This window comes from Bos indicus x Bos taurus, chromosome 20, assembly GCF_003369695.1.
Source record: "Bos indicus x Bos taurus breed Angus x Brahman F1 hybrid chromosome 20, Bos_hybrid_MaternalHap_v2.0, whole genome shotgun sequence".
NCBI classification, from domain to species: domain Eukaryota; kingdom Metazoa; phylum Chordata; class Mammalia; order Artiodactyla; family Bovidae; genus Bos; species Bos indicus x Bos taurus.
In genome coordinates, this window is record NC_040095.1 from 62229197 (window position 1) to 62241225 (window position 12029).

Consider the following 12029-nt stretch of genomic DNA (forward strand, 5'->3'; position numbering starts at 1 on the left):
TTTCTCATTATTGTTCTCTGAACCAGGTACGCTTCTCTGCATCCCACAACCTCTACCTGTCTGCCTGTGCCCCTTGCTTCTGGGCCTGGGTCCCGTTGATGAGCAGGGCCTGGCTCTGTGATACCTAATAAATAGCTTGTGAGTTTCTCCACATCCTCTTACTGCCTCTCACTTCCTCCCTGGCACGCGAGGCCCACAACTTCCCTCCACTGCTGAGCTGTCTCCAGCGTGTCCTGGTGGTGCAAGCGGGACTCTCAGCCAGCTTAGGCAGCAGCAGCATCATGGAAATCGTAACTCATGTTTGCCGAGTGTTACAGGGCGTGGGGTGCTTCCCGGGTGGCACTAATGGAAAAGAACTCGCCTACTAGTGAAGGAGACGTAAGAGATGCAGGTTCCATCCCTGGGTCAGGAAGATCCCCTGGAGGAGGGTATGGCAACCCACTCCTGTACTCTTGCCTGGAGAATCCCATGGATGGAGGAGCCTGACAAGCTATGGTCCAGAGGGGTGCAAAGAGTCGGATAGGACTAAGTAACTTAGTATGTGTGCATGCTTAGGGTGTGGGGTATAGGGGAGAAAAATCACTTTCCCTTTATCTTTCTAGGTTTCTGGCTGAGATCCCCCTTATGATAAAGAACAGACTAATAAAGAAAAAGAAGCAGTTCAATAACATATATCTCTCCTGTATGCATAGCAGATGCTCAAGAAAAATGAGTGACTCCCAAGCCCCACCTTAAATACTAATGATAAAACATGCCCTAAAACATGCCCTGGAGAGGAGGTTCCCCTTGTGGGAGGGAGCCAGGAAATGCCTGGTAAGCCAGGGGAAGGTCGTTATGCAGAGTAGGATTCTCCTGTGACTTAGTCATCTTTCTCTTCCTGTTAGAAAAAGAGATACTTACACGTGGAGATCTCCCTTTGGAGTGTAAAAGTTCCCAGCAAGGGTGACTTCTCTGTATCCAGCTTTTCCTTGTGTGCTGTTTCTTAAATCAACTCAAAATCATACTTGCCCAAGAGTCAGGTTTTGGGGGTGGCAGCCTGCTCCCCTTCACCAGTTAGTTCTAAGTGCTTGGCACTAATGAACAGTCACCTTGCAGTTGGGATCAAGGGGACAATGCCGTTTTTAAACCTGGCCAAGCCCTCTGGAGTGTTGCCGACACCCCCAAGTCAGTGACTTCAGGGTGGCTCCCCTGGGCGGGGGGGCGGGGCTTTGCCTCCTGGAACCTCAGCTGCTGCTGCTGAACCTCAGCAGCCCTTCTCAAAGGGGCTCCATTCTTCACCAGGTCCTCCTTCCGGGACGTGAGGTTAACGAGGCTCCTAAAGAGACTCGGAGGAAGGGGACTGTGTGCATAAATACAGAGTCCACCCACTGAGTGCTGGTGGGCACTGCCTGGCATCCTGTGATGTGCTGGTGGCTGGGTCCTCTGTAAAAGTAGCCAAGTCTTCATGATTTGAGAGCTCGCCACTGCTCTCGGCGACCAAGTATTTGTGGAGAAATGAAATGAGATTGCTGCTTTTCTGGGAATTCTTGTAAATAACAGATGAACCGAGTGAGTGAGGTTCTGTTTCATCTAATAGCAGAACTCTGATCCCCAACAGAAGGGGGGACTCGGTGACAAGCCACACTGTGACTCACTCCTGCCAGTTTCCGTGGGTTTCTGGCAGTGGTGGGAATAACGTCTCTTCATAACATACGTTTTGCCAACCCTGGTCCCCTCCCATTTCCCCAGGGGACGCAGACTGTATGTCAGGAAAGTCCTCATAAATCTAGTACGTGATGGCTTGAAGTGTTACTAATCTTGTGTGTGGTTTCCTTTCGAGAGTAGACTTTATGTCCCTTCTAGAACTGAGTCAAATGGAAATACAAACACAATTCTATTCATTATAGTGGAAAAAAGACCACTTTGTTTTTCTTTAGTAACTTCAAAATAATTCAGTTCTCTGGTCTACTGATCATTCAGGATGCATTTAAAAGGTTGTGGGTGACACTTCCCCCTGAATTACCTCCCTTTGGAGGTTTCGTATTATCCAGGCCACTCTGTTGCTAGAAAGGCAAGACTGATTTGGTTTTTATTGTATTAGCCATGAAATCAAAGGTGTGCTAATCATGCCCCCCAGTGTGCTCAACCCAGTCACACTGATCAGCGCTTGAAGGTACAGGACAGAGGTGTCTGCCTTTGCTCCTGTGTGGGTGTGCTCTGTTGCTAAGACATGTCCGATGTCCGACTCTTTGCAACCCCGTGGACTGTAACGCGCTAGGCTCCTCTGTCTATGGAGTTTCCTAGGCAAGAATACTGGAGTGGGTTGCCATTTCTTCCTTCAGGGGATCTTCCCGACCCAGGGATAGAACCCACATCTCTTATGTCTCCTGCAATGGCAGGCAGGTTTTTTTTTTTACCACTAGTGCCAGTTGGGAAGCTCGCCTTTGCTCCTGAGATGCCAAGTAAAAAGAGAGACCCTTTTAGTCACGGCATTTTTTTGTTTTTTTCAAGAGCTTCCAGTTGGGGTGGACCAGGCACTTCTACGACGTGTTTAAGATTTCCCCTCTGTGCTCTGAGACTTTGGCTGACATGTGCCTCCTCCCCCTCACTTCTGTGAGTGTCCTGTTCAATTCATAAGATGCCTGCACACTCTTACTTGGTCTTGTGAATGGCCTCCCCTTCCCAGCTTCATAGACTCTTTTGTTTGTATAGGGACTATACACTTTTGTATCAGGTCCTGTATTAGTTACAGTTATATCAGCTGTATTACGTTGTATTCACTGTTGTAACAGACAGGTCCAAATCGCAGTGGCTGAACAAGTCAAGGTTTGCTTCTGTCTGGACTCCTCGGAGGGGACTGAGTGCAGGCTGAGGTGTGGGGGCCTGGAGATGCCACCTGCAAATGCCAGGTGTCACTGTATTAGTTTCCCGTGGCTGCTGTAGCAAAGGACGATAAACTTTGTTGTTTAAAAGAGCACCGCTCTATCGTCTTACAGTTCTGGAGGTGAGAAGTCCAAAATGAGTTTCACTGGACAGACATCAAGGCATTTGCAGGGCTGGTTCATCTGGCGGTTCCAGAGGAGAACCCCGTTTCTGCCGCTTCCACTTTCCAGACGCCCCCACGCTCCTGGGTGCACGGCCCCTTCCTCCACTGCAACAGTTGTTCCAGCCTTCCTCACAGTAGGCACGCTGATGCTCCTGTGTCACATTTCAGGTTCCCCTTGTGAACACAGTTGCCCAGCCACGTAATCTAGAATAGCCTTCTTATTTTGAGGTCAGCTGATTAACAACCTCAGTACCATCTGCAACTTTAATTCCTCCTTGCCAAGCATAGTCACAGGTGGGGGACTAGAGTGTGGCCAGCTTGGTGGGGAGGGGGACATTACCCTGCTTACCGCAGTCTATTTTCCCTGGAATCAGCCACGACCCAGGTAAATGGCCCCACTCACTGCAGGGAAGACTGGGGTTGTGGTCAGTGAACACTGTCGGGCTGCCTGTCCCCGAGAACCTCCAGGCAGGGATCTTGCTCTTCCCTGGGCTTTCTGAAACCAACCTCCCTGAACTCACAGTTTCCCCTGTGTCTGCCTCTCCCACTCCTCACCTTTGGACCAGTCACTGTCTGGCAGGTCTTGGCCCCGTCACCACACAAGCTGAGCACCGAAGAATTGATGCTTTTGAACTGTGGCCCTGGAGAAGACTCTTGAGAGTCCCTTGGACTGCAAGGAGATCCAACCAGTCCATCCTAAAGGAAATCAACCCTGAATATTCATCGGAAGGACTGAAGCTGAAACTCCAATATTTTGGCCGCCTGATGGGAAGAGGTGACTTCCTGGGAAAGACCCTGATGGAGGCCACGAGTTGAAGTAGCCAACAGAGGATGAGATGGTTGGATGGCATCACCGACTCAGTGGACATGAGTTTGAGTCAACTCCAGGAGATAGTGAAGGACAGGGGAGCCTGGTGTGCTGCAGTCCATGGCGCCATAGAGTCGGATAGGATTGAGCAACTGAACAACGACCAGGCACTCTGACCTCTGGGTCACAGCCGCAGGGGGATGGAGCCCGCACTGCGTGGAAGACCGAAGGCCTCTCTAGTCCCAGCCCACGCGCGAGGTCTCTGAACCTCACCCCACCTCTGGAGAGCGAGCAAGGTTCCTCCGTGTCAGTTAAGGGCCTTCCCACCCTAACACCTTTCGCCTCTGAGTGGAGAATAGCAGTTTCCCTTCTTTCATCCTCTGTTTTCTCAGAGAGGAAGCCATCAGGGGTGCAAGTTCAGCAATTTATCGGGGACTCATTTTTTCGGGCAAGCATCACCCGTTGTGGAAAGCCCCTGTGGGGACTGACTGAACGTGGCCGCGGGGCTGGGGAGCTCCCGGGGTCCCCTTAACTCAGAGCCGCTGCCCCTCTTTCTCCCACTCCTTGCGGCGCGCCCCTCGCTCAGGACGCCAGCCTCCCTGGATGGGCGTGGCTTCTTTGCTGGCCAAGGAGACCCCTCTCCGGGTGGGGCCCCTCCTCTTCGCGGAGAATGACCGCCTCCCTGTGCCTTGGTCCCACCCACTGTCCCCATCCCAGGGCCCAGTCTCGTGCCCACTTCGCTTTCCGGCCACAGCCCTGCTCTACCTGGGAGGATTTGGTTCACCCCTGATCTGCACCTTGGGCGTCTCTGGTTTGCTCGCCTTTTGTTCTCGCCGGAACAATTCTCAGAGCCTTTCCTGGCTTCTTTTTGGTGGGTTTGCTTTCCTTTGAATCACATTTCAATAGCACTTCCCTGCAAGAGCAAAGGGAAGCCTCTGCTCGGGGGTCCTGCCCTGCTGGTCCCCGGGGCTGGCCCCTCCCTGGCTCCGGGCGCTCTTACCGTCTCAAGCCCGCTGGGGACACCCTCCTCTTCACCCTGCCTGGCCTGCAGCTGTGGGTCTTCCTGGCCTGCTGTTGAGGGGATGGAGCCGTCTGTTGGGGACCCTTTCACAGCCAGGCACCCCTGCACCTGGGGGGGTGGGGGCTGCCCCGCCCCAGGGCTCACTGTCCTCGGTTGCTTCCTCCCCTGACAAAGGCCGAGGTTTCCTCCGCCCTCTTTGCTCTGTGGGCAGGAAAAGCTGCTTCACAGAGAGCTTTCCACATCAAAGCACTTTCTTCCTGGGCAGGTTGGGCCTAGAACCTGCCCGGAGGCATCTCTCTGAGGAGCACTGATGCTCTGTTTCCTGGAATGTTCAAGCAGGAAGAGGCCTGTGGGGTGAGATTAAGGGCACCGGCTACCTCTGCTCGCTGTGGCTTCCCCTCCTCCTGGGGTTGGGGTTGGGGGGTGATCTGCACCACAGGGTTAGGGTGAGGTGGGTGGGGTGGTAACTGGTCAGTGGTTAGAACCGGGCCTGGCACGTGGCCACCCAGTGGGAAGGGTTATCCAGGGTCCTCAACTCTTCCAAAAGCTTCCTTAGATGGTGATGGGCTGAGGACAGTCCTGGAGGTGGTCAGCTGCTGGGGCGGGGAGTCCCTCACCATGGAGGGTGCACGGCTCCCTCAACGATCTGGTGTTCAGGTCCTGCCACCCCCACTTCACACAGAGGAAACTGGGAGGAGGTGGTAAGCCACCAAGGACACACACACAGAGGGCTCTGAGCGCTGGGTGCTCAGTGTTAAAACAAACCTTAATAACAAACTTAACTAGCTTAATAACAAACCTAGACAGCATATTAAAAAGCAGAGATATTACTTTGCCAGCAAAGTCAAAACTATGGTTTTTCCAGTAATCATGTATGGATGTGAGAGTTGGACCATTAAGAAAGCTGAGTGCCAAAGAATTGATGCTTTTGAACTGTTGTGTTGGAGAAACTCTTGAGAGTCCCTTGGACTGCAAGGAGATCCAACCAGTCCATCCTAAAGGAGATCAGTCCTGAATATTCATTGGAAGGACTGATGTTGAAACTGAAACGCCAATCCTTTGGCCACCAGATGTGAGGAGCTGACTCATTGGAAAAGACTCTGATGCTGGGAAAGATTGAAGGCAGGAGGAGAAGGGGATGACAGAGGATGAGATGGTTGGATGGCATCACCAGCTGGATTGCATGAGTTTAAGCAAGCTCCAGGAGTTGGTGACGGACAGGAAAACCTGGTGTGCTGTAGTCCATGGGGTTGCAAAGAGTCAAACACGACTGAGCAACTGAAATGAATGAGAGTAGCCAGGAGTTGAGCATTTGTGGGAGTCAGGCCCTGATGGAGGTGTTCCATGTGGGCGACCTCTTCAGTCCTCAGAAAACCTCTGGGGGTAGAGCATTGCCACCCTTTCTTCACAGATGGGACCCGGAGGCAGAGTGCCAGCAGCTTGCCTGGACACTCACAGACACACAAACACATGCACATGTAGAGCTGGCACTTGAACCTGGGGATCTGGCTCCCAGAATTCATAACTAAACCTTAACTTCTGCCCAGGATTCCTACCAAGAGGAAGCTTGTTATTCTTTACATTTGAAGCTCACATTTGAATAACAACCATCACAACAAAAGTCTGTTTTAGTTTTTACCACTGTCTCAGAAAAATACTTGCATTTGCAAATAATTCTGCAAAGATTTCTGCAGAAGTAACTCTTCCTTTGTTTTTCTGACCAATGAAGGGTCCTAGTGACAGTGATAAAACAATCGATAAATATATGCTGTCATATTTTTTGGCAGTCATGCAAGTTAAAATGAATCTGTCTCAGCCTTGAGTTATTATTATTGCCACTTTATTGCAGCATTAATCACCACCCATACTGTGAGAGACTGATGAAGTTAATTGTTTTTATAAACTGGATTAAATGAAGTGCTGAAATGGAGGTGTGGGTCTGGGAGTGTGTGCCTACTTCAAGAGAGGAGTGGACAGGCTCCCTGCGAGCTTCTCAAGACTTGATTATTTTGAACATCACCTTGACACTCATCATCTGTTCCTTTTGTAGTGAGTTGCACACCCTTTTTACTTTTAGCCAGTTGATAGAATACACCCGGGACTTACAGTGTCAAGGTGTTTTGTCTGCCAAGTTGAAATGATTCAGAGATTATTTTTAAATGGGCATCTGTATTACTTTGTGCAGGCTGCTATAACAAAATAGCACAGACTGGGTGGTTCCATCAACGGAAATTTATTTTCTCACGGTCGTGGAGCCCAGGAGTCCAAGATCAAGGTGCCAACAGGTGTAGTTTCTCCTGAGGCCTCTCTCCTTGGTTTGCAGATGGCCACCTTCCCTCTGTGTCCTCATGTAGCCTTTCCTCTGTGCACGTGTGTCCCGGGTGTCTCTTCCTCTTCTGATAAAAAGACCAGGCCTATCAGATTCGGGCCACCCTGTGTGTGTGTGAGTGTGTGACTCTGTGTGTGTGTGAGTATAAAGTCAGTCGTGTCCGACTCTCTATGACCCCATGGGCTGTAGCCCGCCAGGCTCCTCTGTCCATGGGATTCTCCAGGCAAGAATACTGGAGTGGGTTGCCATTCCTCTCTCCAGGGGATCTTCCCAACCCAGGGATCAAACCCACGTCTCTTATGTCTTCTGTATTGGTAGGTGGATTCTTTACCACTGCACCAGCTGGGAAGCCCTAGGGCCACCCTAACAGCCTCTTTTTCACTTGATTAGTTCTCTTTTTTTTAGCTGCACTAGGTCTTTGTTGCAGCATGCGGGCTTTCTCTAGTTGAGGTGCCTAGGCTTAGTTTTCCTGCAGCGTGTGGGATCTTAGTTCCTGAACCAGGATCAAACCCAGATCCCTTGCCTTGGAAGGCAGATTCTTAACCACTGGGCCACCAGGGAGGTCCCCTTAATCACCTCTTTAGAGGCCTGTCTCCACACCCAGTCAGGTCTAAAGTTCCAGAGATCAGGGCTTCAATGTACGAACTTGGGGAGGTCATAGTTCAACTCATAACAGCACCTTTGATCCATTTCTTATGGACATGGGATAGGATTGGGATAAGTGGGGCAGGAAATTGCTTTTTTTTTTTAATGTTTAATGGGACGATTCTAGCCTTATTGTTCAAACAAAAGCATTCATAATCTTACATTTCAAGAGAGTGGGTAAAGAATAACGTAAACATAATTGTAGAATTTTCAGTCTCCATTTCTTAAGGTTTGGCAGGCTTCATAACCCTGGAAATCTTGAGAAGCCACCTGAAAATGGTATTTTTGTTTTGTTTTTCTTCTTTAAATCTTAGCCCAAAGTGAGGGTGATCTCTAGGAGCAACACCCAAAGAAGAAACTAAATTGAGAACGGTTAGTCTGAGCCTTGGGCCCCCAAGAGGCAGGAAGTGACTTGGTGTCTCCTCTTCTTCCGATAAGAACACCAGTCGTGTTGGGCTTCCCTGGAGGCTCAGATGGTAAAGAATCTGCCTGCAATGCAGGAGACCTGGGTTCGATCCCTGGGTAGGGAAGATCCCCTGGAGAAGGAATGGCTACTCACTCCAGTATTCTGGCCTGGAGAATTCCACAGACAGAGGAGACTGGCAGGCTACAGTCCATGGGGTTGAAAAGAGTTGGACATGACCGAAGCGACTTTAACTCATGTTTAATTAGGCAACCTCCCCCCTCCACAACACACACACAGCCTCATTTAGCTTAAGACCCCAGCTACAAGCTGGGTGCTCAGGAGCCAAACCCGTGGAGAAAGGGTGCAGGAAAGTGTCCAGCAGCACAGTGGGTTGGTGAGGAAGCTGGTGTGTTTCAGCCTGGCCTCCAGATGGAGAACTGAGTCTCCTTGAGAATTTGTAACTGCAGATCTGCCTGTACATGGGCAGTCTGTTCAGATTTACACTTTGGTCTTTCCTGTCCTGAGAAATCAGATGTAAAAAGGATTTTCTGCTGCCCTTACCCTTGGTTTGACAGAAGCATGCATAGCATCTCTCCAAGGGGTGCTGCCTAGACCACCCCCGTAGGATCCCCACAGACAGAGGCTCACTGAAGACGGTCCCCCTAAATGAGCCAGATTCAGAAAAACGAACAGTGGGGGTGAGACTCCTGATGATAAAATAATTACATAGGACTCCCGGGTGGTACAGTGAATAGGAACCCACCTGCCAACGCAGGGGTCACTGGTTTGATCCCTGGTCCAGGAAGATTCCACATTCTGTGGAGCGACTGAGCCTGTGCCCCACAACTTCTGAGCCGAGCTCGAACCTGCGAAGAGCAACTCCTGAGCCCGTACTCCACATGAGAAGTCACCTCCTTGAGAAGCTTGTGAACCACAACTAGAGAGGTGCACAGCCCCAACTAGAGAAGCTTGTGAGCAGCAACTAAGACCCAGCACAACCAAAAGTTAAAACTAAAAAAATTAGGTATACAACCATAAGACAAGTATGCCTAGAATGATAAAATGTATAAAAGAATCAAAAACATGGGAAACAAGTAAAATGCTCTCAAATAAAGACCAGATGAATTCGAGGGGGGAAACGCTCTAGAAATGAAAAGATAAAATGATTGGAATCAAAATCAGTCAGGATAATTATTCCTACTTCAAAAAATTTCAGGATAAAATCAGATTTTTGAGAGAATTACTGGACAGGATTATACTTCTTTCTTAACAAATGGAATATCCACACTGAAAAGAAGTGGTGGCGGCAGCAGGGAGAATCTCGTCCCAAACCTAGGCCAGCAGACGTGTCATTAAATGCAGTCTTTTATTTCTCATGCCTCTGCTTTACCTTCCTCTGAGCGAGTGCCTCTGGGTACCACTGACCATGCTGCAGCCACCAGCAGCTTTCTGAGTTCTCCCAGGGAAATTGAAAACTAATAAACCTCAAGTGTATAAGCCTCAAGGTGTCTCACATTCTCCTTCCTGTTTGCAGCATCACAAAGAAAGCAGTCCTGAGCTGTCATCAGCAGGGTCCAACTTAAATTTGGCTGTACCAACTCAATGGACATGAGTTTGAGCAAACTTCAGGAGATAGTGAAGGACAGGGAAGCCTGGCATGCTGTAGTCCATGGGGTCACAAAGAGTCAGATGAGACTTAGCAACTGAACAGCAAGAACAACTTAATTTGAAACGCTGGAAGAAGTGGCCTGACCAGCTGGCTGTACTTTGTGATCGAAGCAGGGCTGTGACAGAACATGGAGTGGCTGTCCTGGGGCAGAGGGGGAGGGGTGTGGGTAGGTTGGGGGGTGGGTAGTGCTGTGAGCCCCACATACGAACCCTGGACAGTGAGCTCAGTTAGCAAAGTCTGCTTTCCATTAAGTGCTGGGAAGCTGCCGTGCACCTCTGTCTTAGTCTGTTTGGGCTGCTACAACTGAATACCATCGACTGGTGGCTATAAACAAAGGACATTCTGGAGGCTGGAAGTCCAGGGTCAGGCCAACAGCAGATTCAATGTCTGGTGATGTCCTGGTTCACAGACAACTATATTCTCTGTCCTCCCTGGCAGAAAGGGTGAGGGAGCTCTCAGGGGTCTCTTTAGGAGCGCGCTAATCCTGTTCATGAGGGCTCCACCCTTATGACCTAAGTGAAAAGGAAGGAAAAAAGTGAAAGCCACTCACTCATGTCTGACTCTTTGCGACCCCATGGACTGTAGCCTGCCAGGCTCCTCTGTCCACGGAATTCTCCAGGTAAGAATGCTGGAGTGGGTAGCTGTTCTCTTCTCCAGGGGATCTTCCCAACTCAGGGACTGAATGGTCTCTTGCAACAAAGGTGGATTCTTTACCATCTGAACCACCAGGGAAGCCTGATGACCTAAGCACTTTCCAAAGCCCCACCTCCAAACAGCATCACTTTGGGAGTTAGGACTTACAGCTTCTCTTCTCATCTAAACTCCTCCAATTTAGGACGTGGCTCTTAACCCCTTTCTGGAGATGAAGCATTGAGACTTTGAGCAGCTGACTACTCTGAGAACATGTAGCTGAGGACATGGAGGGACCTGCTGACTCTAAAACACAATGCTGTCAACTGCTGTGTGACACTGGCTATTCATATAAGGCCAGCATTTCCAAACTTTATCCCGTGGAATACAGGAGTCCGAAAGGATGATAACCAGCATTACTGGGGAAGGAGGGACATTCTGTGGTCAAATACACTTGGGAAAGACTGCACACTCTGTGTGCCCATGTAAAGCTTACAGTGCATGCTAAAGGCAGAATATCTGTCTTGAGGAAACCCACTTAGTTTGTTCAACCTAGCTCTTTCCACACTTACTAGATCCTAGAATCTCCATTTTTATTGCTGCTTTTTCTCTTGCAAAACAGCATTAACGTATTAATTATTAAGGAGATACAAGTAAAACTATAATAAGATACCACACCTACTAGAACAACTATATTTACAAAGAAATGCAATAGCAAGAGTTGGTAAGCATGTGGAGAAATTGGAACCTCCACTGGTTGGAGTGTAAAACAGTGCCATGGCTTTGGAAAGCATTTGAAGATCTTTCAAGAGAGTGAATATGGGATTACTATGTCACTCAACTATTCCACTCCTACATATGTACCAAGGAAATAAGGGTATAAGTCCGTGTGGCCACACAAAACTTGTGCATACACAGTCGTTCATAATGGCTTTATTCCCGGTAGCCAAAATGGAAAAAGCACACATGGCCATGCACAGATGAGTGCATCTTAAAATGTGGGCTATCCATGCAGTGGCATATTATTCAGCCATGAAAAAGAATGAAGGGACTTCCCTGTCGGTCCAGCGGTTGGGACTTTATCTTCTAAATTCAGGATGTGTGGGTTCCATCCCTGGTTGGGGAACTGGGATCCCACATTTCTCGAGGTCAAAAGGCCAAGAGAGAACCAAGACAGTGTTGTAACAAATCCAATAAAAACTTTGAAAATGGTCCACATCCAAAAAAAAAAAATCTTTACAAGAAAAGAGGAATGAAGTACTGACACATGTCACAACATGGGGAAACCTTGGAAGCATGATGGTAAGAGAAAAATCTTGTCACCAAAGGCAGCGTATTTTACGAATCCATTTGTCAGATGTCCGGAATAGGCCAGTGCAGGTGACTGGTTGCTAGGAGCTGAGGGGAGAGGAGGGGTTGGAGAGGGACCCTTGATGGGTTTCTGTTGAGGGTGATGATATTGTCTGACAATGATTGTGGCCACAGTGGTGTGACTC

General features: G+C 49.3%; 1 protein-coding gene across 1 annotated transcript in view; it reads left to right on the top strand.

The window, feature by feature from the left end:
- Positions 1-12029, top strand: part of DAP (death associated protein) — a 66871-nt gene that overhangs the window by 2550 nt on the left and 52292 nt on the right. The window lies entirely within an intron of this gene.